Source organism: Pseudophryne corroboree, unplaced genomic scaffold (assembly GCF_028390025.1).
Source record: "Pseudophryne corroboree isolate aPseCor3 unplaced genomic scaffold, aPseCor3.hap2 scaffold_925, whole genome shotgun sequence".
Taxonomy (NCBI): Eukaryota; Metazoa; Chordata; class Amphibia; order Anura; family Myobatrachidae; genus Pseudophryne; species Pseudophryne corroboree.
Window position 1 is genome coordinate 36,456 of NW_026970505.1, and position 16,833 is coordinate 53,288.

General features: G+C 43.1%; 46 non-coding genes and 15 pseudogenes across 46 annotated transcripts; all 61 read right to left on the reverse strand.

The window, feature by feature from the left end:
• Positions 1-3,142: 3,142 nt before the first annotated feature.
• On the reverse strand, positions 3,143-3,261 carry LOC135047126 (5S ribosomal RNA). The gene has a single exon (XR_010239197.1). It is a non-coding gene; the product is annotated as a 5S ribosomal RNA (ribosomal RNA).
• Positions 3,262-3,368: 107 nt separating this feature from the next.
• LOC135047150 (5S ribosomal RNA) lies at positions 3,369-3,487 on the reverse strand. The gene has a single exon (XR_010239219.1). It is a non-coding gene; the product is annotated as a 5S ribosomal RNA (ribosomal RNA).
• Positions 3,488-3,594: 107 nt separating this feature from the next.
• Positions 3,595-3,713, reverse strand: LOC135046451 (5S ribosomal RNA). The gene has a single exon (XR_010238766.1). It is a non-coding gene; the product is annotated as a 5S ribosomal RNA (ribosomal RNA).
• A 107-nt stretch (positions 3,714-3,820) lies between these two features.
• LOC135046768 (5S ribosomal RNA) lies at positions 3,821-3,939 on the reverse strand (annotated as a pseudogene).
• Positions 3,940-4,046: 107 nt separating this feature from the next.
• LOC135047138 (5S ribosomal RNA) lies at positions 4,047-4,165 on the reverse strand. The gene has a single exon (XR_010239208.1). It is a non-coding gene; the product is annotated as a 5S ribosomal RNA (ribosomal RNA).
• Positions 4,166-4,272: 107 nt separating this feature from the next.
• LOC135047067 (5S ribosomal RNA) lies at positions 4,273-4,391 on the reverse strand. Its single transcript, XR_010239139.1, has one exon. It is a non-coding gene; the product is annotated as a 5S ribosomal RNA (ribosomal RNA).
• Positions 4,392-4,498: 107 nt separating this feature from the next.
• LOC135046507 (5S ribosomal RNA) lies at positions 4,499-4,617 on the reverse strand. The gene has a single exon (XR_010238820.1). It is a non-coding gene; the product is annotated as a 5S ribosomal RNA (ribosomal RNA).
• A 107-nt stretch (positions 4,618-4,724) lies between these two features.
• Positions 4,725-4,843, reverse strand: LOC135047151 (5S ribosomal RNA). Its single transcript, XR_010239220.1, has one exon. It is a non-coding gene; the product is annotated as a 5S ribosomal RNA (ribosomal RNA).
• Positions 4,844-4,950: 107 nt separating this feature from the next.
• LOC135047162 (5S ribosomal RNA) lies at positions 4,951-5,069 on the reverse strand. Its single transcript, XR_010239231.1, has one exon. It is a non-coding gene; the product is annotated as a 5S ribosomal RNA (ribosomal RNA).
• Positions 5,070-5,176: 107 nt separating this feature from the next.
• LOC135047174 (5S ribosomal RNA) lies at positions 5,177-5,295 on the reverse strand. The gene has a single exon (XR_010239242.1). It is a non-coding gene; the product is annotated as a 5S ribosomal RNA (ribosomal RNA).
• Positions 5,296-5,402: 107 nt separating this feature from the next.
• LOC135046668 (5S ribosomal RNA) lies at positions 5,403-5,521 on the reverse strand (annotated as a pseudogene).
• A 107-nt stretch (positions 5,522-5,628) lies between these two features.
• Positions 5,629-5,747, reverse strand: LOC135046603 (5S ribosomal RNA; annotated as a pseudogene).
• Positions 5,748-5,854: 107 nt separating this feature from the next.
• LOC135046540 (5S ribosomal RNA) lies at positions 5,855-5,973 on the reverse strand. Its single transcript, XR_010238852.1, has one exon. It is a non-coding gene; the product is annotated as a 5S ribosomal RNA (ribosomal RNA).
• Positions 5,974-6,080: 107 nt separating this feature from the next.
• LOC135046547 (5S ribosomal RNA) lies at positions 6,081-6,199 on the reverse strand. The gene has a single exon (XR_010238859.1). It is a non-coding gene; the product is annotated as a 5S ribosomal RNA (ribosomal RNA).
• Positions 6,200-6,306: 107 nt separating this feature from the next.
• Positions 6,307-6,425, reverse strand: LOC135046362 (5S ribosomal RNA). Its single transcript, XR_010238677.1, has one exon. It is a non-coding gene; the product is annotated as a 5S ribosomal RNA (ribosomal RNA).
• A 107-nt stretch (positions 6,426-6,532) lies between these two features.
• LOC135047185 (5S ribosomal RNA) lies at positions 6,533-6,651 on the reverse strand. The gene has a single exon (XR_010239253.1). It is a non-coding gene; the product is annotated as a 5S ribosomal RNA (ribosomal RNA).
• A 107-nt stretch (positions 6,652-6,758) lies between these two features.
• On the reverse strand, positions 6,759-6,877 carry LOC135047197 (5S ribosomal RNA). The gene has a single exon (XR_010239264.1). It is a non-coding gene; the product is annotated as a 5S ribosomal RNA (ribosomal RNA).
• A 107-nt stretch (positions 6,878-6,984) lies between these two features.
• LOC135046950 (5S ribosomal RNA) lies at positions 6,985-7,103 on the reverse strand. The gene has a single exon (XR_010239025.1). It is a non-coding gene; the product is annotated as a 5S ribosomal RNA (ribosomal RNA).
• A 107-nt stretch (positions 7,104-7,210) lies between these two features.
• LOC135046689 (5S ribosomal RNA) lies at positions 7,211-7,329 on the reverse strand (annotated as a pseudogene).
• Positions 7,330-7,436: 107 nt separating this feature from the next.
• Positions 7,437-7,555, reverse strand: LOC135046545 (5S ribosomal RNA). Its single transcript, XR_010238857.1, has one exon. It is a non-coding gene; the product is annotated as a 5S ribosomal RNA (ribosomal RNA).
• A 107-nt stretch (positions 7,556-7,662) lies between these two features.
• On the reverse strand, positions 7,663-7,781 carry LOC135046556 (5S ribosomal RNA). Its single transcript, XR_010238868.1, has one exon. It is a non-coding gene; the product is annotated as a 5S ribosomal RNA (ribosomal RNA).
• A 107-nt stretch (positions 7,782-7,888) lies between these two features.
• Positions 7,889-8,007, reverse strand: LOC135047208 (5S ribosomal RNA). The gene has a single exon (XR_010239275.1). It is a non-coding gene; the product is annotated as a 5S ribosomal RNA (ribosomal RNA).
• A 107-nt stretch (positions 8,008-8,114) lies between these two features.
• On the reverse strand, positions 8,115-8,233 carry LOC135047220 (5S ribosomal RNA). The gene has a single exon (XR_010239286.1). It is a non-coding gene; the product is annotated as a 5S ribosomal RNA (ribosomal RNA).
• A 107-nt stretch (positions 8,234-8,340) lies between these two features.
• On the reverse strand, positions 8,341-8,459 carry LOC135046690 (5S ribosomal RNA; annotated as a pseudogene).
• A 107-nt stretch (positions 8,460-8,566) lies between these two features.
• LOC135046344 (5S ribosomal RNA) lies at positions 8,567-8,685 on the reverse strand. The gene has a single exon (XR_010238659.1). It is a non-coding gene; the product is annotated as a 5S ribosomal RNA (ribosomal RNA).
• Positions 8,686-8,792: 107 nt separating this feature from the next.
• Positions 8,793-8,911, reverse strand: LOC135047232 (5S ribosomal RNA). The gene has a single exon (XR_010239297.1). It is a non-coding gene; the product is annotated as a 5S ribosomal RNA (ribosomal RNA).
• A 107-nt stretch (positions 8,912-9,018) lies between these two features.
• LOC135046348 (5S ribosomal RNA) lies at positions 9,019-9,137 on the reverse strand. The gene has a single exon (XR_010238663.1). It is a non-coding gene; the product is annotated as a 5S ribosomal RNA (ribosomal RNA).
• Positions 9,138-9,244: 107 nt separating this feature from the next.
• LOC135047244 (5S ribosomal RNA) lies at positions 9,245-9,363 on the reverse strand. The gene has a single exon (XR_010239308.1). It is a non-coding gene; the product is annotated as a 5S ribosomal RNA (ribosomal RNA).
• Positions 9,364-9,470: 107 nt separating this feature from the next.
• LOC135046951 (5S ribosomal RNA) lies at positions 9,471-9,589 on the reverse strand. The gene has a single exon (XR_010239026.1). It is a non-coding gene; the product is annotated as a 5S ribosomal RNA (ribosomal RNA).
• A 107-nt stretch (positions 9,590-9,696) lies between these two features.
• Positions 9,697-9,815, reverse strand: LOC135046604 (5S ribosomal RNA; annotated as a pseudogene).
• Positions 9,816-9,922: 107 nt separating this feature from the next.
• LOC135047256 (5S ribosomal RNA) lies at positions 9,923-10,041 on the reverse strand. The gene has a single exon (XR_010239319.1). It is a non-coding gene; the product is annotated as a 5S ribosomal RNA (ribosomal RNA).
• Positions 10,042-10,148: 107 nt separating this feature from the next.
• On the reverse strand, positions 10,149-10,267 carry LOC135046498 (5S ribosomal RNA). The gene has a single exon (XR_010238811.1). It is a non-coding gene; the product is annotated as a 5S ribosomal RNA (ribosomal RNA).
• Positions 10,268-10,374: 107 nt separating this feature from the next.
• On the reverse strand, positions 10,375-10,493 carry LOC135046864 (5S ribosomal RNA). The gene has a single exon (XR_010238936.1). It is a non-coding gene; the product is annotated as a 5S ribosomal RNA (ribosomal RNA).
• Positions 10,494-10,600: 107 nt separating this feature from the next.
• On the reverse strand, positions 10,601-10,719 carry LOC135047269 (5S ribosomal RNA). Its single transcript, XR_010239331.1, has one exon. It is a non-coding gene; the product is annotated as a 5S ribosomal RNA (ribosomal RNA).
• Positions 10,720-10,826: 107 nt separating this feature from the next.
• Positions 10,827-10,945, reverse strand: LOC135047274 (5S ribosomal RNA). The gene has a single exon (XR_010239336.1). It is a non-coding gene; the product is annotated as a 5S ribosomal RNA (ribosomal RNA).
• A 107-nt stretch (positions 10,946-11,052) lies between these two features.
• On the reverse strand, positions 11,053-11,171 carry LOC135046921 (5S ribosomal RNA). The gene has a single exon (XR_010238996.1). It is a non-coding gene; the product is annotated as a 5S ribosomal RNA (ribosomal RNA).
• A 107-nt stretch (positions 11,172-11,278) lies between these two features.
• On the reverse strand, positions 11,279-11,397 carry LOC135046398 (5S ribosomal RNA). The gene has a single exon (XR_010238713.1). It is a non-coding gene; the product is annotated as a 5S ribosomal RNA (ribosomal RNA).
• A 107-nt stretch (positions 11,398-11,504) lies between these two features.
• Positions 11,505-11,623, reverse strand: LOC135047062 (5S ribosomal RNA). Its single transcript, XR_010239134.1, has one exon. It is a non-coding gene; the product is annotated as a 5S ribosomal RNA (ribosomal RNA).
• Positions 11,624-11,730: 107 nt separating this feature from the next.
• LOC135046817 (5S ribosomal RNA) lies at positions 11,731-11,849 on the reverse strand (annotated as a pseudogene).
• Positions 11,850-11,956: 107 nt separating this feature from the next.
• LOC135047066 (5S ribosomal RNA) lies at positions 11,957-12,075 on the reverse strand. Its single transcript, XR_010239138.1, has one exon. It is a non-coding gene; the product is annotated as a 5S ribosomal RNA (ribosomal RNA).
• A 107-nt stretch (positions 12,076-12,182) lies between these two features.
• On the reverse strand, positions 12,183-12,301 carry LOC135047280 (5S ribosomal RNA). Its single transcript, XR_010239342.1, has one exon. It is a non-coding gene; the product is annotated as a 5S ribosomal RNA (ribosomal RNA).
• Positions 12,302-12,408: 107 nt separating this feature from the next.
• Positions 12,409-12,527, reverse strand: LOC135046516 (5S ribosomal RNA). The gene has a single exon (XR_010238829.1). It is a non-coding gene; the product is annotated as a 5S ribosomal RNA (ribosomal RNA).
• A 107-nt stretch (positions 12,528-12,634) lies between these two features.
• LOC135046806 (5S ribosomal RNA) lies at positions 12,635-12,753 on the reverse strand (annotated as a pseudogene).
• A 107-nt stretch (positions 12,754-12,860) lies between these two features.
• On the reverse strand, positions 12,861-12,979 carry LOC135046788 (5S ribosomal RNA; annotated as a pseudogene).
• Positions 12,980-13,087: 108 nt separating this feature from the next.
• LOC135047291 (5S ribosomal RNA) lies at positions 13,088-13,206 on the reverse strand. The gene has a single exon (XR_010239353.1). It is a non-coding gene; the product is annotated as a 5S ribosomal RNA (ribosomal RNA).
• Positions 13,207-13,313: 107 nt separating this feature from the next.
• LOC135046443 (5S ribosomal RNA) lies at positions 13,314-13,432 on the reverse strand. The gene has a single exon (XR_010238758.1). It is a non-coding gene; the product is annotated as a 5S ribosomal RNA (ribosomal RNA).
• A 107-nt stretch (positions 13,433-13,539) lies between these two features.
• LOC135047149 (5S ribosomal RNA) lies at positions 13,540-13,658 on the reverse strand. The gene has a single exon (XR_010239218.1). It is a non-coding gene; the product is annotated as a 5S ribosomal RNA (ribosomal RNA).
• Positions 13,659-13,765: 107 nt separating this feature from the next.
• On the reverse strand, positions 13,766-13,884 carry LOC135047303 (5S ribosomal RNA). The gene has a single exon (XR_010239364.1). It is a non-coding gene; the product is annotated as a 5S ribosomal RNA (ribosomal RNA).
• A 107-nt stretch (positions 13,885-13,991) lies between these two features.
• On the reverse strand, positions 13,992-14,110 carry LOC135047158 (5S ribosomal RNA). Its single transcript, XR_010239227.1, has one exon. It is a non-coding gene; the product is annotated as a 5S ribosomal RNA (ribosomal RNA).
• Positions 14,111-14,217: 107 nt separating this feature from the next.
• LOC135047063 (5S ribosomal RNA) lies at positions 14,218-14,336 on the reverse strand. The gene has a single exon (XR_010239135.1). It is a non-coding gene; the product is annotated as a 5S ribosomal RNA (ribosomal RNA).
• Positions 14,337-14,443: 107 nt separating this feature from the next.
• Positions 14,444-14,562, reverse strand: LOC135046708 (5S ribosomal RNA; annotated as a pseudogene).
• A 107-nt stretch (positions 14,563-14,669) lies between these two features.
• Positions 14,670-14,788, reverse strand: LOC135047045 (5S ribosomal RNA). Its single transcript, XR_010239118.1, has one exon. It is a non-coding gene; the product is annotated as a 5S ribosomal RNA (ribosomal RNA).
• Positions 14,789-14,895: 107 nt separating this feature from the next.
• LOC135046363 (5S ribosomal RNA) lies at positions 14,896-15,014 on the reverse strand. The gene has a single exon (XR_010238678.1). It is a non-coding gene; the product is annotated as a 5S ribosomal RNA (ribosomal RNA).
• Positions 15,015-15,121: 107 nt separating this feature from the next.
• LOC135047064 (5S ribosomal RNA) lies at positions 15,122-15,240 on the reverse strand. Its single transcript, XR_010239136.1, has one exon. It is a non-coding gene; the product is annotated as a 5S ribosomal RNA (ribosomal RNA).
• A 107-nt stretch (positions 15,241-15,347) lies between these two features.
• LOC135046765 (5S ribosomal RNA) lies at positions 15,348-15,466 on the reverse strand (annotated as a pseudogene).
• Positions 15,467-15,573: 107 nt separating this feature from the next.
• On the reverse strand, positions 15,574-15,692 carry LOC135047078 (5S ribosomal RNA). The gene has a single exon (XR_010239150.1). It is a non-coding gene; the product is annotated as a 5S ribosomal RNA (ribosomal RNA).
• A 107-nt stretch (positions 15,693-15,799) lies between these two features.
• Positions 15,800-15,918, reverse strand: LOC135047314 (5S ribosomal RNA). Its single transcript, XR_010239375.1, has one exon. It is a non-coding gene; the product is annotated as a 5S ribosomal RNA (ribosomal RNA).
• Positions 15,919-16,025: 107 nt separating this feature from the next.
• LOC135046637 (5S ribosomal RNA) lies at positions 16,026-16,144 on the reverse strand (annotated as a pseudogene).
• A 107-nt stretch (positions 16,145-16,251) lies between these two features.
• LOC135046638 (5S ribosomal RNA) lies at positions 16,252-16,370 on the reverse strand (annotated as a pseudogene).
• Positions 16,371-16,477: 107 nt separating this feature from the next.
• On the reverse strand, positions 16,478-16,596 carry LOC135046618 (5S ribosomal RNA; annotated as a pseudogene).
• A 107-nt stretch (positions 16,597-16,703) lies between these two features.
• On the reverse strand, positions 16,704-16,822 carry LOC135046666 (5S ribosomal RNA; annotated as a pseudogene).
• Positions 16,823-16,833: the final 11 nt, after the last annotated feature.

The following is a 16,833-nucleotide window of genomic DNA, read 5'->3' on the forward strand; positions in this document are numbered from 1 at the left end:
CGTGTAACGCCTACTGCTGCTGGCGCTGCTGTTGTTGCCGCTGGGAGTCGATGGTCATCCCAGAGGGGAAGTCGTAAGCCCACTTGTACTACTTCCAGTAAGCAATTGACTGTTCAACAGTCCTTTGCGAGGAAGATGAAATATCACAGCAGTCATCCTACTGCAAAGCGGATAACTGAGTCCTTGACAACTATGTTGGTGTTAGACGTGCGTCCGGTATCCGCCGTTAGTTCACAGGGAACTAGACAATTTATTGAGGCAGTGTGCCCCCGTTACCAAATACCATCTAGGTTCCACTTCTCTAGGCAGGCGATACCGAGAATGTACACGGACGTCAGAAAAAGACTCACCAGTGTCCTAAAAAATGCAGTTGTACCCAATGTCCACTTAACCACGGACATGTGGACAAGTGGAGCAGGGCAGGGTCAGGACTATATGACTGTGACAGCCCACTGGGTAGATGTATGGACTCCCGCCGCAAGAACAGCAGCGGCGGCACCAGTAGCAGCATCTCGCAAACGCCAACTCTTTCCTAGGCAGGCTACGCTTTGTATCACCGCTTTCCAGAATACGCACACAGCTGAAAACCTCTTACGGCAACTGAGGAAGATCATCGCGGAATGGCTTACCCCAATTGGACTCTCCTGTGGATTTGTGGCATCGGACAACGCCAGCAATATTGTGTGTGCATTAAATATGGGCAAATTCCAGCACGTCCCATGTTTTGCACATACCTTGAATTTGGTGGTGCAGAATTTTTTAAAAAACGACAGGGGCGTGCAAGAGATGCTGTCGGTGGCCAGAAAAATTGCGGGACACTTTCGGCGTACAGGCACCACGTACAGAAGACTGGAGCACCACCAAAAACTACTGAACCTGCCCTGCCATCATCTGAAGCAAGAAGTGGTAACGAGGTGGAATTCAACCCTCTATATGCTTCAGAGGTTGGAGGAGCAGCAAAAGGCCATTCAAGCCTATACAATTGAGCACGATATAGGAGATGGAATGCACCTGTCTCAAGTGCAGTGGAGAATGATTTCAACGTTGTGCAAGGTTCTGATGCCCTTTGAACTTGCCACACGTGAAGTCAGTTCAGACACTGCCAGCCTGAGTCAGGTCATTCCCCTCATCAGGCTTTTGCAGAAGAAGCTGGAGGCATTGAAGAAGGAGCTAACACGGAGCGATTCCGCTAGGCATGTGGGACTTGTGGATGCAGCCCTTAATTCGCTTAACAAGGATTCACGGGTGGTCAATCTGTTGAAATCAGAGCACTACATTTTGGCCACCGTGCTCGATCCTAGATTTAAAGCCTACATTGGATCTCTCTTTCCGGCAGACACAGGTCTGCTGGGGTTGAAAGACCTGCTGGTGACAAAATTGTCAAGTCAAGCGGAACGCGACCTGTCAACATCTCCTCCTTCACATTCTCCCGCAACTGGGGGTGCGAGGAAAAGGCTCAGAATTCCGAGCCCACCCGCTGGCGGTGATGCAGGGCAGTCTGGAGCGACTGCTGATGCTGACATCTGGTCCGGACTGAAGGACCTGACAACGATTACGGACATGTCGTCTACTGTCACTGCATATGATTCTCTCAACATTGATAGAATGGTGGAGGATTATATGAGTGACCGCATCCAAGTAGGCACGTCACACAGTCCGTACTTATACTGGCAGGAAAAAGAGGCAATTTGGAGGCCCTTGCACAAACTGGCTTTATTCTACCTAAGTTGCCCTCCCACAAGTGTGTACTCCGAAAGAGTGTTTAGTGCCGCCGCTCACCTTGTCAGCAATCGGCGTACGAGGTTACATCCAGATTATGTGGAGAAGATGATGTTCATTAAAATGAATTATAATCAATTCCTCCGCGGAGACATTGACCAGCAGCAATTGCCTCCACAAAGTACACAGGGAGCTGAGATGGTGGATTCCAGTGGGGACGAATTGATAATCTGTGAGGAGGGGGATGTACACGGTGATATATCGGAGGGTGAAGATGAGGTGGACATCTTGCCTCTGTAGAGCCAGTTTGTGCAAGGAGAGATTAATTGCTTCTTTTTTGGGGGGGGTCCAAACCAACCCGTCATATCAGTCACAGTCGTGTGGCAGACCCTGTCACTGAAATGATGGGTTGGTTAAAGTGTGCATGTCCTGTTTTGTTTATACAACATAAGGGTGGGTGGGAGGGCCCAAGGATAATTCCATCTTGCACCTCTTTTTTCTTTTCTTTTTCTTTGCATCATGTGCTGATTGGGGAGGGTTTTTTGGAAGGGACATCCTGCGTGACACTGCAGTGCCACTCCTAGATGGGCCCGGTGTTTGTGTCGGCCACTAGGGTCGCTAATCTTACTCACACAGCTACCTCATTGCGCCTCTTTTTTTCTTTGCGTCATGTGCTGTTTGGGGAGGGTTTTTTGGAAGGGACATCCTGCGTGACACTGCAGTGCCACTCCTAGATGGGCCCGGTGTTTGTGTCGGCCACTAGGGTCGCTAATCTTACTCACACAGTCAGCTACCTCATTGCGCCTCTTTTTTTCTTTGCGTCATGTGCTGTTTGGGGAGGGTTTTTTGGAAGGGACATCCTGCGTGACACTGCAGTGCCACTCCTAGATGTGCCCGGTGTTTGTGTCGGCCACTAGGGTCGCTAATCTTACTCACACAGTCAGCTACCTCATTGCGCCTCTTTTTTTCTTTGCGTCATGTGCTGTTTGGGGAGGGTTTTTTGGAAGGGCCATCCTGCGTGACACTGCAGTGCCACTCCTAGATGGGCCCGGTGTTTGTGTCGGCCACTAGGGTCGCTTATCTTACTCACACAGCGACCTCGGTGCAAATTTTAGGACTAAAAATAATATTGTGAGGTGTGATGTGTTCAGAATAGGCTGAAAATGAGTGCAAATTATGTTTTTTGAGGTTAATAATACTTTGGGATCAAAATTACCCCCAAATTCTATGATTTAAGCTGTTTTTTAGGGTTTTTTGAAAAAAACACCCGAATCCAAAACACACCCGAATCCGACAAAAAAAATTCGGTGAGGTTTTGCCAAAACGCGGTCGAACCCAAAACACGGCCGCGGAACCGAACCCAAAACCAAAACACAAAACCCGAAAAATTTCCGGCGCTCATCTCTAGTTGGCAGTATAAAAATATCTACAGCACCTTGTATTCCCAGGTGGTCTCCCATCCAAGTACTAACCAGGCCCAACACTGCTTAGCTTCCAAGATCAGATGAGATTGGGCGTATCCAGTGTGGTGTGGCTGTAGATGAGCTTTGTGGTTTCTGTTAGAACTTTTCTACTTCTAACTACTGGTTCATAAATGAATACGTTTGAAAATGGAATGCATCAACAGAACGGTGTTGGCAGTATAAAAATATCTACAGCACCTTGTATTCCCAGGTGGTCTCCCATCCAAGTACTAACCAGGCCCAACACTGCTTAGCTTCCAAGATCAGATGAGATTGGGCATATCCAGTGTGGTGTGGCTGTAGACGAGCTTTGTGGTTTCTGTTTGAACTTTTCTACTTCTAACTACTGGTTCATAAATGAATACGTTTGAAAATGGAATGCATCAACAGAACGGTGTTGGTAGTATAAAAATATCTACAGCACCTTGTATTTCCAGGTGGTCTCCCATCTAAGTACTAACCAGGCCCAACACTGCTTAGCTTCCAAGATCAGATGAGATTGGGCGTATCCAGTGTGGTGTGGCTGTAAATGAGCTCTGTGGTTTCTGTTAGAACTTTTCTACTTCTAACTACTGGTTCATAAATGAATACGTTTGAAAATGGAATGCATCAACAGAACGGTGTTGGCAGTATAAAAATATCTACAGCACCTTGTATTACCGGGTGGTCTCCAATCCAAGTACTAACCAGGCCCAACACTGCTTAGCTTCCAAGATCAGATGAGATTGGGCGTATCCAGTGTGGTGTTGCTGTAGATGAACTTTCTTGTTTCTGTTAGAACTTTTCTACTTCTAACTACTGGTTCATAAATGAATACGTTTGAAAATGGAATGCATCAACAGAACGGTGTTGGCAGTATAAAAATATCTACAGCACCTTGTATTCCCAGGTGGTCTCCCATCCAAGTACTAACCAGGCCCAACACTGCTTAGCTTCCAAGATCAGATGAGATTGGGCGTATCCAGTGTGGTGTGGCTGTAGATGAGCTTTGTGGTTTCTGTTTGAACTTTTCTACTTCTAACTACTGGTTCATAAATGAATACGTTTGAAAATGGAATGCATCAACAGAACGGTGTTGGCAGTATAAAAATATCTACAGCACCTTGTATTCCCAGGTGGCCTCCCATCCAAGTACTAACCAGGCCCAACACTGCTTAGCTTCCAAGATCAGATGAGATTGGGCGTATCCAGTGTGGTGTGGCTGTAGATGAGCTTTGTGGTTTCTGTTAGAACTTTTCTACTTCTAACTACTGGTTCATAAATGAATACGTTTGAAAATGGAATGCATCAACAGAACGGTGTTGGCAGTATAAAAATATCTACAGAACCTTGTATTCCCAGGTGGTCTCCCATCCAAGTACTAACCAGGCCCAACACTGCTTAGCTTCCAAGATCAGATGAGATTGGGCGTATCCAGTGTAGTGTGGCTGTAGATGAGCTTTGTGGTTTCTGTTAGAACTTTTCTACTTCTAACTACTGGTTCATAAATGAATACGTTTGAAAATGGAATGCATCAACAGAACGGTGTTGGCAGTATAAAAATATCTACAGCACCTTGTATTCCCAGGTGGTCTCCCATCCAAGTACTAACCAGGCCCAACACTGCTTAGCTTCCAAGATCAGATGAGATTGGGCGTATCCAGTGTGGTGTGGCTGTAGATGAGCTTTGTGGTTTCTGTTAGAACTTTTCTACTTCTAACTACTGGTTCATAAATGAATACGTTTGAAAATGGAATGCATCAACAGAACGGTGTTGGCAGTATAAAAATATCTACAGCACCTTGTATTCCCAGGTGGTCTCCCATCCAAGTACTAACCAGGCCCAACACTGCTTAGCTTCCAAGATCAGATGAGATTGGGCGTATCCAGTGTGGTGTGGCTGTAGATGAGCTTTGTGGTTTCTGTTTGAACTTTTCTACTTCTAACTACTGGTTCATAAATGAATACGTTTGAAAATGGAATGCATCAACAGAACGGTGTTGGCAGTATAAAAATATCTACAGCACCTTGTATTCCCAGGTGGTCTCCCATCCAAGTACTAACCAGGCCCAACACTGCTTAGCTTCCAAGATCAGATGAGATTGGGCGTATCCAGTGTGGTGTGGCTGTAGATGAGCTTTGTGGTTTCTGTTAGAACTTTTCTACTTCTAACTACTGGTTCATAAATGAATACGTTTGAAAATGGAATGCATCAACAGAACGGTGTTGGCAGTATAAAAATATCTACAGCACCTTGTATTCCCAGGTGGTCTCCCATCCAAGTACTAACCAGATTCAACACTGCTTAACTTCCAAGATCAGATGAGATTGGGCGTATCCAGTGTGGTGTTGCTGTAGATGAACTTTCTGGTTTCTGTTAGAACTTTTCTACTTCTAACTACTGGTTCATAAATGAATACATTTGAAAATTGAATGCATCAACAGAACGGTGTTGGCAGTATAAAAATATCTACAGCACCTTGTATTACCGGGTGGTCTCCCATCCAAGTACTAACCAGGCCCAACACTGCTTAGCTTCCAAGATCAGATGAGATTGGGCGTATCCAGTGTGGTGTTGCTGTAGATGAACTTTCTGGTTTCTGTTAGAACTTTTCTACTTCTAACTACTGGTTCATAAATGAATACGTTTGAAAATGGAATGCATCAACAGAACGGTGTTGGCAGTATAAAAATATCTACAGCACCTTGTATTCCCAGGTGGTCTCCCATCCAAATACTAACCAGGCCCAACACTGCTTAGCTTACAAGATCAGATGAGATTGGGCGTATCCAGTGTGGTGTGGCTGTAGATGAGCTTTGTGGTTTCTGTTAGAACTTTTCTACTTCTAACTACTGGTTCATAAATGAATACGTTTGAAAATGGAATGCATCAACAGAACGGTGTTGGCAGTATAAAAATATCTACAGCACCATGTATTCCCAGGTGGTCTCCCATCCAAGTACTAACCAGACCCAACACTGCTTAGCTTCCAAGATCAGATGAGATTGGGCGTATCCAGTGTAGTGTTGCTGTAGATGTACTTTCTGGTTTCTGTTAGAACTTTTCTACTTCTAACTACTGGTTCATATATGAAAACGTTTGAAAATGGAATACATCAACAGACCGGTGTTGGCAGTATAAAAATATCTACAGCACCTTGTATTCCTAGGTGATCTCCCATCCAAGTACTAACCAGGCCCAACACTGCTTAGCTTCCAAGATCAGATGAGATTGGGCGTATCCAGTGTGGTGTGGCTGTAGATGAGCTTTGTGGTTTCTGTTAGAACTTTTCTACTTCTAACTACTGGTTCATATATGAAAACGTTTGAAAATGGAATACATCAACAGAACGGTGTTGGCAGTATAAAAATATCTACAGCACCTTGTATTCCCAGGTGGTCTCCCATCCAAGTACTAACCAGGCCCAACACTGCTTAGCTTCCAAGATCAGATGAGATTGGGCGTATCCAGTGTGGTGTGGCTGTAGATGAGCTTTGTGGTTTCTGTTAGAACTTTTCTACTTCTAACTACTGGTTCATAAATGAATACGTTTGAAAATGGAATGCATCAACAGAACGGTGTTGGCAGTATAAAAATATCTACAGCACCTTGTATTCCCAGGTGGTCTCCCATCCAAGTACTAACCAGGCCCAACACTGCTTAGCTTCCAAGATCAGATGAGATTGGGCGTATCCAGTGTGGTGTGGCTGTAGATGAGCTTTGTGGTTTCTGTTTTAACTTTTCTACTTCTAACTACTGGTTCATAAATGAATACGTTTGAAAATGGAATGCATCAACAGAACGGTGTTGGTAGTATAAAAATATCTACAGCACCTTGTATTCCCAGGTGGTCTCCCATCCAAGTACTAACCAGGCCCAACACTGCTTAGCTTCCAAGATCAGATGAGATTGGGCGTATCCAGTGTGGTGTGGCTGTAAATGAGCTCTGTGGTTTCTGTTAGAACTTTTCTACTTCTAACTACTGGTTCATAAATGAATACGTTTGAAAATGGAATGCATCAACAGAACGGTGTTGGCAGTATAAAAATATCTACAGCACCTTGTATTACCGGGTGGTCTCCCATCCAAGTACTAACCAGGCCCAGCACTGCTTAGCTTCCAAGATCAGATGAGATTGGGCGTATCCAGTGTGGTGTTGCTGCAGATGAACTTTCTTGTTTCTGTTAGAACTTTTCTACTTCTAACTACTGGTTCATAAATGAATACGTTTGAAAATGGAATGCATCAACAGAACGGTGTTGGCAGTATAAAAATATCTACAGCACCTTGTATTCCCAGGTGGTCTCCCATCCAAGTACTAACCAGACCCAACACTGCTTAGCTTCCAAGATCAGATGAGATTGGGCGTATCCAGTGTAGTGTTGCTGTAGATGAACTTTCTGGTTTCTGTTAGAACTTTTCTACTTCTAACTACTGGTTCATATATGAAAACGTTTGAAAATGGAATACATCAACAGACCGGTGTTGGCAGTATAAAAATATCTACAGCACCTTGTATTCCTCGGTGATCTCCCATCCAAGTACTAACCAGGCCCAACACTGCTTAGCTTCCAAGATCAGATGAGATTGGGCGTATCCAGTGTGGTGTGGCTGTAGATGAGCTTTGTGGTTTCTGTTAGAACTTTTCTACTTCTAACTACTGGTTCATATATGAAAACGTTTGAAAATGGAATACATCAACAGAACGGTGTTGGCAGTATAAAAATATCTACAGCACCTTGTATTCCCAGGTGGTCTCCCATCCAAGTACTAACCAGGCCCAACACTGCTTAGCTTCCAAGATCAGATGAGATTGGGCGTATCCAGTGTGGTGTGGCTGTAGATGAGCTTTGTGGTTTCTGTTAGAACTTTTCTACTTCTAACTACTGGTTCATAAATGAATACGTTTGAAAATGGAATGCATCAACAGAACGGTGTTGGCAGTATAAAAATATCTACAGCACCTTGTATTCCCAGGTGGTCTCCCATCCAAGTACTAACCAGGCCCAACACTGCTTAGCTTCCAAGATCAGATGAGATTGGGCGTATCCAGTGTGGTGTGGCTGTAGATGAGCTTTGTGGTTTCTGTTTGAACTTTTCTACTTCTAACTACTGGTTCATAAATTAATACGTTTGAAAATGGAATGCATCAACAGAACGGTGTTGGTAGTATAAAAATATCTACAGCACCTTGTATTACCGGGTGGTCTCCCATCCAAGTACTAACCAGGCCCAGCACTGCTTAGCTTCCAAGATCAGATGAGATTGGGCGTATCCAGTGTGGTGTTGCTGCAGATGAACTTTCTTGTTTCTGTTAGAACTTTTCTACTTCTAACTACTGGTTCATAAATGAATACGTTTGAAAATGGAATGCATCAACAGAACGGTGTTGGCAGTATAAAAATATCTACAGCACCTTGTATTCCCAGGTGGTCTCCCATCCAAGTACTAACCAGGCCAAACACTGCTTAGCTTCCAAGATCAGATGAGATTGGGCGTATCCAGTGTGGTGTGGCTGTAGATGAGCTTTGTGGTTTCTGTTTGAACTTTTCTACTTCTAACTACTGGTTCATAAATGAATACGTTTGAAAATGGAATGCATCAACAGAACGGTGTTGGCAGTATAAAAATATCTACAGCACCTTGTATTCCCAGGTGGTCTCCCATCCAAGTACTAACCAGGCCCAACACTGCTTAGCTTCCAAGATCAGATGAGATTGGGCGTATCCAGTGTGGTGTGGCTGTAGATGAGCTTTGTGGTTTCTGTTAGAACTTTTCTACTTCTTACTACTGGTTCATAAATGAATACGTTTGAAAATGGAATGCATTAACAGAACGGTGTTGGCAGTATAAAAATATCTACAGCACCTTGTATTCCCAGGTGGTCTCCCATCCAAGTACTAACCAGGCCCAACACTGCTTAGCTTCCAAGATCAGATGAGATTGGGCGTATCCAGTGTGATGTGGCTGTAGTTGAGCTTTGTGGTTTCTGTTAGAACTTTTCTACTTCTAACTACTGGTTCATAAATGAATACGTTTGAAAATGGAATGCATCAACAGAACGGTGTTGGCAGTATAAAAATATCTACAGCACCTTGTATTCCCAGGTGGTCTCCCATCCAAGTACTAACCAGGCCCAACACTGCTTAGCTTCCAAGATCAGATGAGATTGGGCGTATCCAGTGTGGTGTGGCTGTAGATGAGCTTTGTGGTTTCTGTTTGAACTTTTCTACTTCTAACTACTGGTTCATAAATGAATACGTTTGAAAATGGAATGCATCAACAGAACGGTGTTGGTAGTATAAAAATATCTACAGCACCTTGTATTCCCAGGTGGTCTCCCATCCAAGTACTAACCAGGCCCAACACTGCTTAGCTTCCAAGATCAGATGAGATTGGGCGTATCCAGTGTGGTGTGGCTGTAAATGAGCTCTGTGGTTTCTGTTAGAACTTTTCTACTTCTAACTACTGGTTCATAAATGAATACGTTTGAAAATAGAATGCATCAACAGAACGGTGTTGGCAGTATAAAAATATCTACAGCACCTTGTATTACCGGGTGGTCTCCCATCCAAGTACTAACCAGGCCCAACACTGCTTAGCTTCCAAGATCAGATGAGATTGGGCGTATCCAGTGTGGTGTTGCTGTAGATGAACTTTCTGGTTTCTGTTAGAACTTTTCTACTTCTAACTACTGGTTCATAAATGAATACGTTTGAAAATGGAATGCATCAACAGAACGGTGTTGGCAGTATAAAAATATCTACAGCACCTTGTATTCCCAGGTGGTCTCCCATCCAAGTACTAACCAGGCCCAACACTGCTTAGCTTCCAAGATCAGATGAGATTGGGCGTATCCAGTGTGGTGTGGCTGTAGATGAGCTTTGTGGTTTCTGTTAGAACTTTTCTACTTCTAACTACTGGTTCATAAATGAATACGTTTGAAAATGGAATGCATCAACAGAACGGTGTTGGCAGTATAAAAATATCTACAGCACCTTGTATTCCCTGGTGGTCTCCCATTCAAGTACTAACCAGACCCAACACTGCTTAGCTTCCAAGATCAGATGAGATTGGGCGTATCCAGTGTGGTGTGGCTGTAGATGAGCGTTGTGGTTTCTGTTAGAACTTTTCTACTTCTAACTACTGGTTCATAAATGAATACGTTTGAAAATGGAATGCATCAACAGAACGGTGTTGGCAGTATAAAAAAATCTACAGCACCTTGTATTCCCAGGTGGTCTCCCATCCAAGTACTAACCAGGCCCAACACTGCTTAGCTTCCAAGATCAGATGAGATTGGGCGTATCCAGTGTGGTGTGGCTGTAGATGATCTTTGTGGTTTCTGTTAGAACTTTTCTACTTCTAACTACTGGTTCATAAATGAATACGTTTGAAAATGGAATGCATCAACAGAACGGTGTTGGCAGTATAAAAATATCTACAGCACCTTGTATTCCCAGGTGGTCTCCCATCCAAGTACTAACCAGGCCCAACACTGCTTAGCTTCCAAGATCAGATGAGATTGGGCGTATCCAGTGTGGTGTGGCTGTAGATGAGCTTTATGGTTTCTGTTAGAACTTTTCTACTTCTAACTACTGGTTCATAAATGAATACGTTTGAAAATGGAATGCATCAACAGAACGGTGTTGGCAGTATAAAAATATCTACAGCACCTTGTATTCCCAGGTGGTCTCCCATCCAAGTACTAACCAGGCCCAACACTGCTTAGCTTCCAAGATCAGATGAGATTGTGCGTATCCAGTGCGGTGTGGCTGTAGATGAGCTTTGTGGTTTCTGTTAGAACTTTTCTACTTCTAACTACTGGTTCATAAATGAATACGTTTGAAAATGGAATGCATCAACAGAACGGTGTTGGCAGTATAAAAATATCTACAGCACCTTGTATTCCCAAGTGGTCTCCCATCCAAGTACTAACCAGGCCCAACACTGCTTAGCTTCCAAGATCAGATGAGATTGGGCGTATCCAGTGTGGTGTGGCTGTAGATGAGCTTTGTGGTTTCTGTTAGAACTTTTCTACTTCTAACTACTGGTTCATAAATGAATACGTTTGAAAATGGAATGCATCAACAGAACGGTGTTGGCAGTATAAAAATATCTACAGCACCTTGTATTCCCAAGTGGTCTCCCATCCAAGTACTAACCAGACCCAACACTGCTTAGCTTCCAAGATCAGATGAGATTGGGCGTATCCAGTGTGGTGTTGCTGTAGATGAACTTTCTGGTTTCTGTTAGAACTTTTCTACTTCTAACTACTGGTTCATAAATGAATACATTTGAAAATTGAATGCATCAACAGAACGGTGTTGGCAGTATAAAAATATCTACAGCACCTTGTATTCCTAGGTGGTCTCCCATCCAAGTACTAACCAGGCCCAACACTGCTTAGCTTCCAAGATCAGATGAGATTGGGCGTATCCAGTGTGGTGTGGCTGTAGATGAGCTTTATGGTTTCTGTTAGAACTTTTCTACTTCTAACTACTGGTTCATAAATGAAAACGTTTGAAAATGGAATGCATCAACAGACCGGTGTTGGTAGTATAAAAATATCTACTGTACCTTGTATTCCCAGGTGGTCTCCCATCCAAGTACTAACCAGGCCCAACACTGCTTAGCTTCCAAGATCAGATGAGATTGGGCGTATCCAGTGTGCTGTAGCTGGAGATGAGCTTTGTGGTTTCTGTTAGAACTTTTCTACTTCTAACTACTGGTTCATAAATGAAAACGTTTGAAAATGGAATGCATCAACAGAACGGTGTTGGCAGTATAAAAATATCTACAGCACCTTGTATTCCCAGGTGGTCTCCCATCCAAGTACTAACCAGGCCCAACACTGCTTAGCTTCCAAGATCAGATGAGATTGGGCGTATCCAGTGCGGTGTTGCTGTAGATGAGCTTTGTGGTTTCTGTTAGAACTTTTCTACTTCTAACTACTGGTTCATAAATGAATACGTTTGAAAATGGAATGCATCAACAGAACGGTGTTGGCAGTATAAAAATATCTACAGCACCTTGTATTCCCAGGTGGTCTCCCATCCAAGTACTAACCAGGCCCAACACTGCTTAGCTTCCAAGATCAGATGAGATTGGGCGTATCCAGTGTGGTGTGGCTGTAGATGAACTTTCTGGTTTCTGTTAGAACTTTTCTACTTCTAACTACTGGTTCATAAATTAATACATTTGAAAATTGAATGCATCAACAGAACGGTGTTGGCAGTATAAAAATATCTACAGCACCTTGTATTCCTATGTGGTCTCCCATCCAAGTACTAACCAGGCCCAACACTGCTTAGCTTCCAAGATCAGATGAGATTGTGCGTATCCAGTGTGGTGTGGCTGTAGATGAGCGTTATGGTTTCTGTTAGAACTTTTCTACTTCTAACTACTGGTTCATAAATGAAAACGTTTGAAAATGGAATGCATCAACAGAACGGTGTTGGCAGTATAAAAATATCTACAGCACCTTGTATCACTGGGTGGTCTCCCATCCAAGTACTAATCAGACCCAACACTGCTTAGCTTCCAAGATCAGATGAGATTGGGCGTATCCAGTGTGGTGTGGCTGTAGATGAGCTTTGTAGTTTCTGTTAGAACTTTTCTACTTCTATCTACTTGTTCATAAATGAATACATTTGAAAATGGAATGCATCAACAGAACGGTGTTGGCAGTATAAAAATATCTACAGCACCTTGTATTCCCAGGTGGTCTCCGATCCAAGTACTAACCAGGCACAAAACTGCTTAGCTTCCAAGATCAGATGAGATTGGGCGTATCCAGTGTGGTGTGGCTGTAGATGAGCTTTGTGGTTTCTGTTAGAACTTTTCTACTTCTAACTACTGGTTCATAAATGAATACATTTGAAAATGGAATGTATCAACAGAACGGTGTTGGCAGTATAAAAAATATCTACAGCACCTTGTATTCCCAGGTGGTCTCCCATCCAAGTACTAACCAGGCCCAACACTGCTTAGCTTCCAAGATCAGATGAGATTGGGCGTATCCAGTGTGGTGTGGCTGTAGATGAGCTTTATGGTTTCTGTTAGAACTTTTCTACTTCTAACTACTGGTTCATAAATGAATACGTTTGAAAATGGAATGCATCAACAGAACGGTGTTGGCAGTATAAAAATATCTACAGCACCTTGTATTCCCAGGTGGTCTCCCATCCAAGTACTAACCAGCCCCAACACTGCTTAGCTTCCAAGATCAGATGAGATTGGGCGTATCCAGTGCGGTGTGGCTGTAGATGAGCTTTGTGGTTTCTGTTAGAACTTTTCTACTTCTAACTACTGGTTCATAAATGAATACGTTTGAAAATGGAATGCATCAACAGAACGGTGTTGGCAGTATAAAAATATCTACAGCACCTTGTATTCCCAGGTGGTCTCCCATCCAAGTACTAACCAGGCCCAACATTGCTTAGCTTCCAAGATCAGATGAGATTGGGCGTATCCAGTGTGGTGTGGCTGTAGATGAGCTTTGCGGTTTCTGTTAGAACTTTTCTACTTCTAACTACTGGTTCATAAATGAATACGTTTGAAAATGGAATGCATCAACAGAACGGTGTTGGCAGTATAAAAATATCTACAGCACCTTGTATTCCCAGGTGGTCTCCCATCCAAGTACTAACCAGGCCCAACACTGCTTAGCTTCCAAGATCAGATGAGATTGGGCGTATCCAGTGTGGTGTGGCTGTAGATGAGCTTAATGGTTTCTGTTAGAACTTTTCTACTTCTAACTACTGGTTCATAAATGAATACATTTGAAAATGGAATGCATCAACAGAACGGTGTTGGCAGTATAAAAATATCTACAGCATCTTGTATTCCCAGGTGGTCTCCCATCCAAGTACTAACCAGACCCAACACTGCTTAGCTTCCAAGATCAGATGAGATTGGGCGTATCCAGTGTGGTGTTGCTGTAGATGAACTTTCTGGTTTCTGTTAGAACTTTTCTACTTCTAACTACTGGTTCATAAATGAATACATTTGAAAATTGAATGCATCAACAGAACGGTGTTGGCAGTATAAAAATATCTACAGCACCTTGTATTCCTAGGTGGTCTCCCATCCAAGTACTAACCAGGCCCAACACTGCTTAGCTTCCAAGATCAGATGAGATTGGGCGTATCCAGTGTGGTGTGGCTGTAGATGAGCTTTATGGTTTCTGTTAGAACTTTTCTACTTCTAACTACTGGTTCATAAATGAAAACGTTTGAAAATGGAATGCATCAACAGACCGGTGTTGGTAGTATACAAATATCTACTGTACCTTGTATACCCAGGTGGTCTCCCATCCAAGTACTAACCTGGCCCAACACTGCTTAGCTTCCAAGATCAGATGAGATTGGGCATATCCAGTGTGGTGTGGCTGTAGATGAACTTTGTGGTTTCTGTTAGAACTTTTCTACTTCTAACTACTTGTTCATAAATGAATACGTTTTAAAATGGAATGCATCAACAGAACGGTGTTGGCAGTATAAAATTATCTACAGCACCTTGTATTCCCAGGTGGACTCCCATCCAAGTACTAACCAGGCCCAACACTGCTTAGCTTCCAAGATCAGATGAGATTGGGCGTATCCAGTGTGGTGTGGCTGTAGATGAGCTTTATGGTTTCTGTTAGAACTTTTCTACTTCTAACTACTAGTTCATAAATGAATACATATTAAAATTGAATGCATCAACAGAACGGTGTTGGCAGTATAAAAATATCTACAGCACCTTGTATTCCCAGGTGGTCTCCCATCCAAGTACTAACCAGACCCAACACTGCTTAGCTTCCAAGATCAGATGAGATTGGGCGTATCCAGTGTGGTGTTGCTGTAGATGAACTTTCTGGTTTCTGTTAGAACTTTTCTACTTCTAACTACTGGTTCATAAATGAATACATTTGAAAATTGAATGCATCAACAGAACGGTGTTGGCAGTATAAAAATATCTACAGCACCTTGTATTCCTAGGTGGTCTCCCATCCAAGTACTAACCAGGCCCAACACTGCTTAGCTTCCAAGATCAGATGAGATTGGGCGTATCCAGTGTGGTGTGGCTGTAGATGAGCTTTATGGTTTCTGTTAGAACTTTTCTACTTCTAACTACTGGTTCATAAATGAAAACGTTTGAAAATGGAATGCATCAACAGACCGGTGTTGGCAGTATAAAAATATCTACAGCACCTTGTATTCCCAGTTGGTCTCCCATCCAAGTACTAACCAGGCCCAACACTGCTTAGCTTCCAAGATCAGATGAGATTGGGCATATCCAGTGTGCTGTGGCTGGAGATGAGCTTTGTGGTTTCTGTTAGAACTTTTCTACTTCTAACTACTGGTTCATAAATGAAAACGTTTGAAAATGGAATGCATCAACAGAACGGTGTTGGCAGTATAAAAATATCTACAGCACCTTGTATTCCCAGGTGGTCTCCCATCCAAGTACAAACCAGGCCCAACACTGCTTAGCTTCCAAGATCAGATGAGATTGGGCGTATCCAGTGCGGTGTGGCTGTAGATGAGCTTTGTGGTTTCTGTTAGAACTTTTCTACTTCTAACTACTGGTTCATAAATGAATACGTTTGAAAATGGAATGCATCAACAGAACGGTGTTGGCAGTATAAAAATATCTACAGCACCTTGTATTCCCAGGTGGTCTCCCATCCAAGTACTAACCAGGCCCAACACTGCTTAGCTTCCAAGATCAGATGAGATTGGGCGTATCCAGTGTGGTGTGGCTGTAGATGAGCTTTGTGGTTTCTGTTAGAACTTTTCTACTTCTAACTACTGGTTCATAAATGAATACGTTTGAAAATGGAATGCATCAACAGAACGGTGTTGGCAGTATAAAAATATCTACAGCACCTTGTATTCCCAGGTGGTCTCCCATCCAAGTACTAACCAGGCCCAACACTGCTTAGCTTCCAAGATCAGATGAGATTGGGCGTATCCAGTGTGCTGTGGCTGGAGATGAGCTTTGTGGTTTCTGTTAGAACTTTTCTACTTCTAACTACTGGTTCATAAATGAAAACGTTTGAAAATGGAATGCATCAACAGACCGGTGTTGGCAGTATAAAAATATCTACAGCACCTTGTATTCCCAGGTGGTCTCCCATCCAAGTACTAACCAGGCCCAACACTGCTTAGCTTCCAAGATCAGATGAGATTGGGCGTATCCAGTGTGCTGTGGCTGGAGATGAGCTTTGTGGTTTCTGTTAGAACTTTTCTACTTCTAACTACTGGTTCATAAATGAAAACGTTTGAAAATGGAATGCATCAACAGAACGGTGTTGGCAGTATAAAAATATCTACAGCACCTTGTATTCCCAGGTGGTCTCCCATCCAAGTACTAACCAGGCCCAACACTTCTTAGCTTTCAAGATCAGATGAGATTGGGCGTATCCAGTGTGGTGTTGCTGTAGATGAACTTTCTGGTTTCTGTTAGAACTTTTCTACTTCTAACTACTGGTTCATAAATGAATACGTTTTAAAATGGAATGCATCAACAGAACGGTGTTGGCAGTATAAAATTATCTACTGCACCTTGTATTCCCAGGTGGTCTCCCATACAAGTACTAACCAGGCCCAACACTGCTTAGCTTCCAAGATCAGATGAGATTGGGCATATCCAGTGTGGTGTGGCTGTAGAAGAGCTTTATGG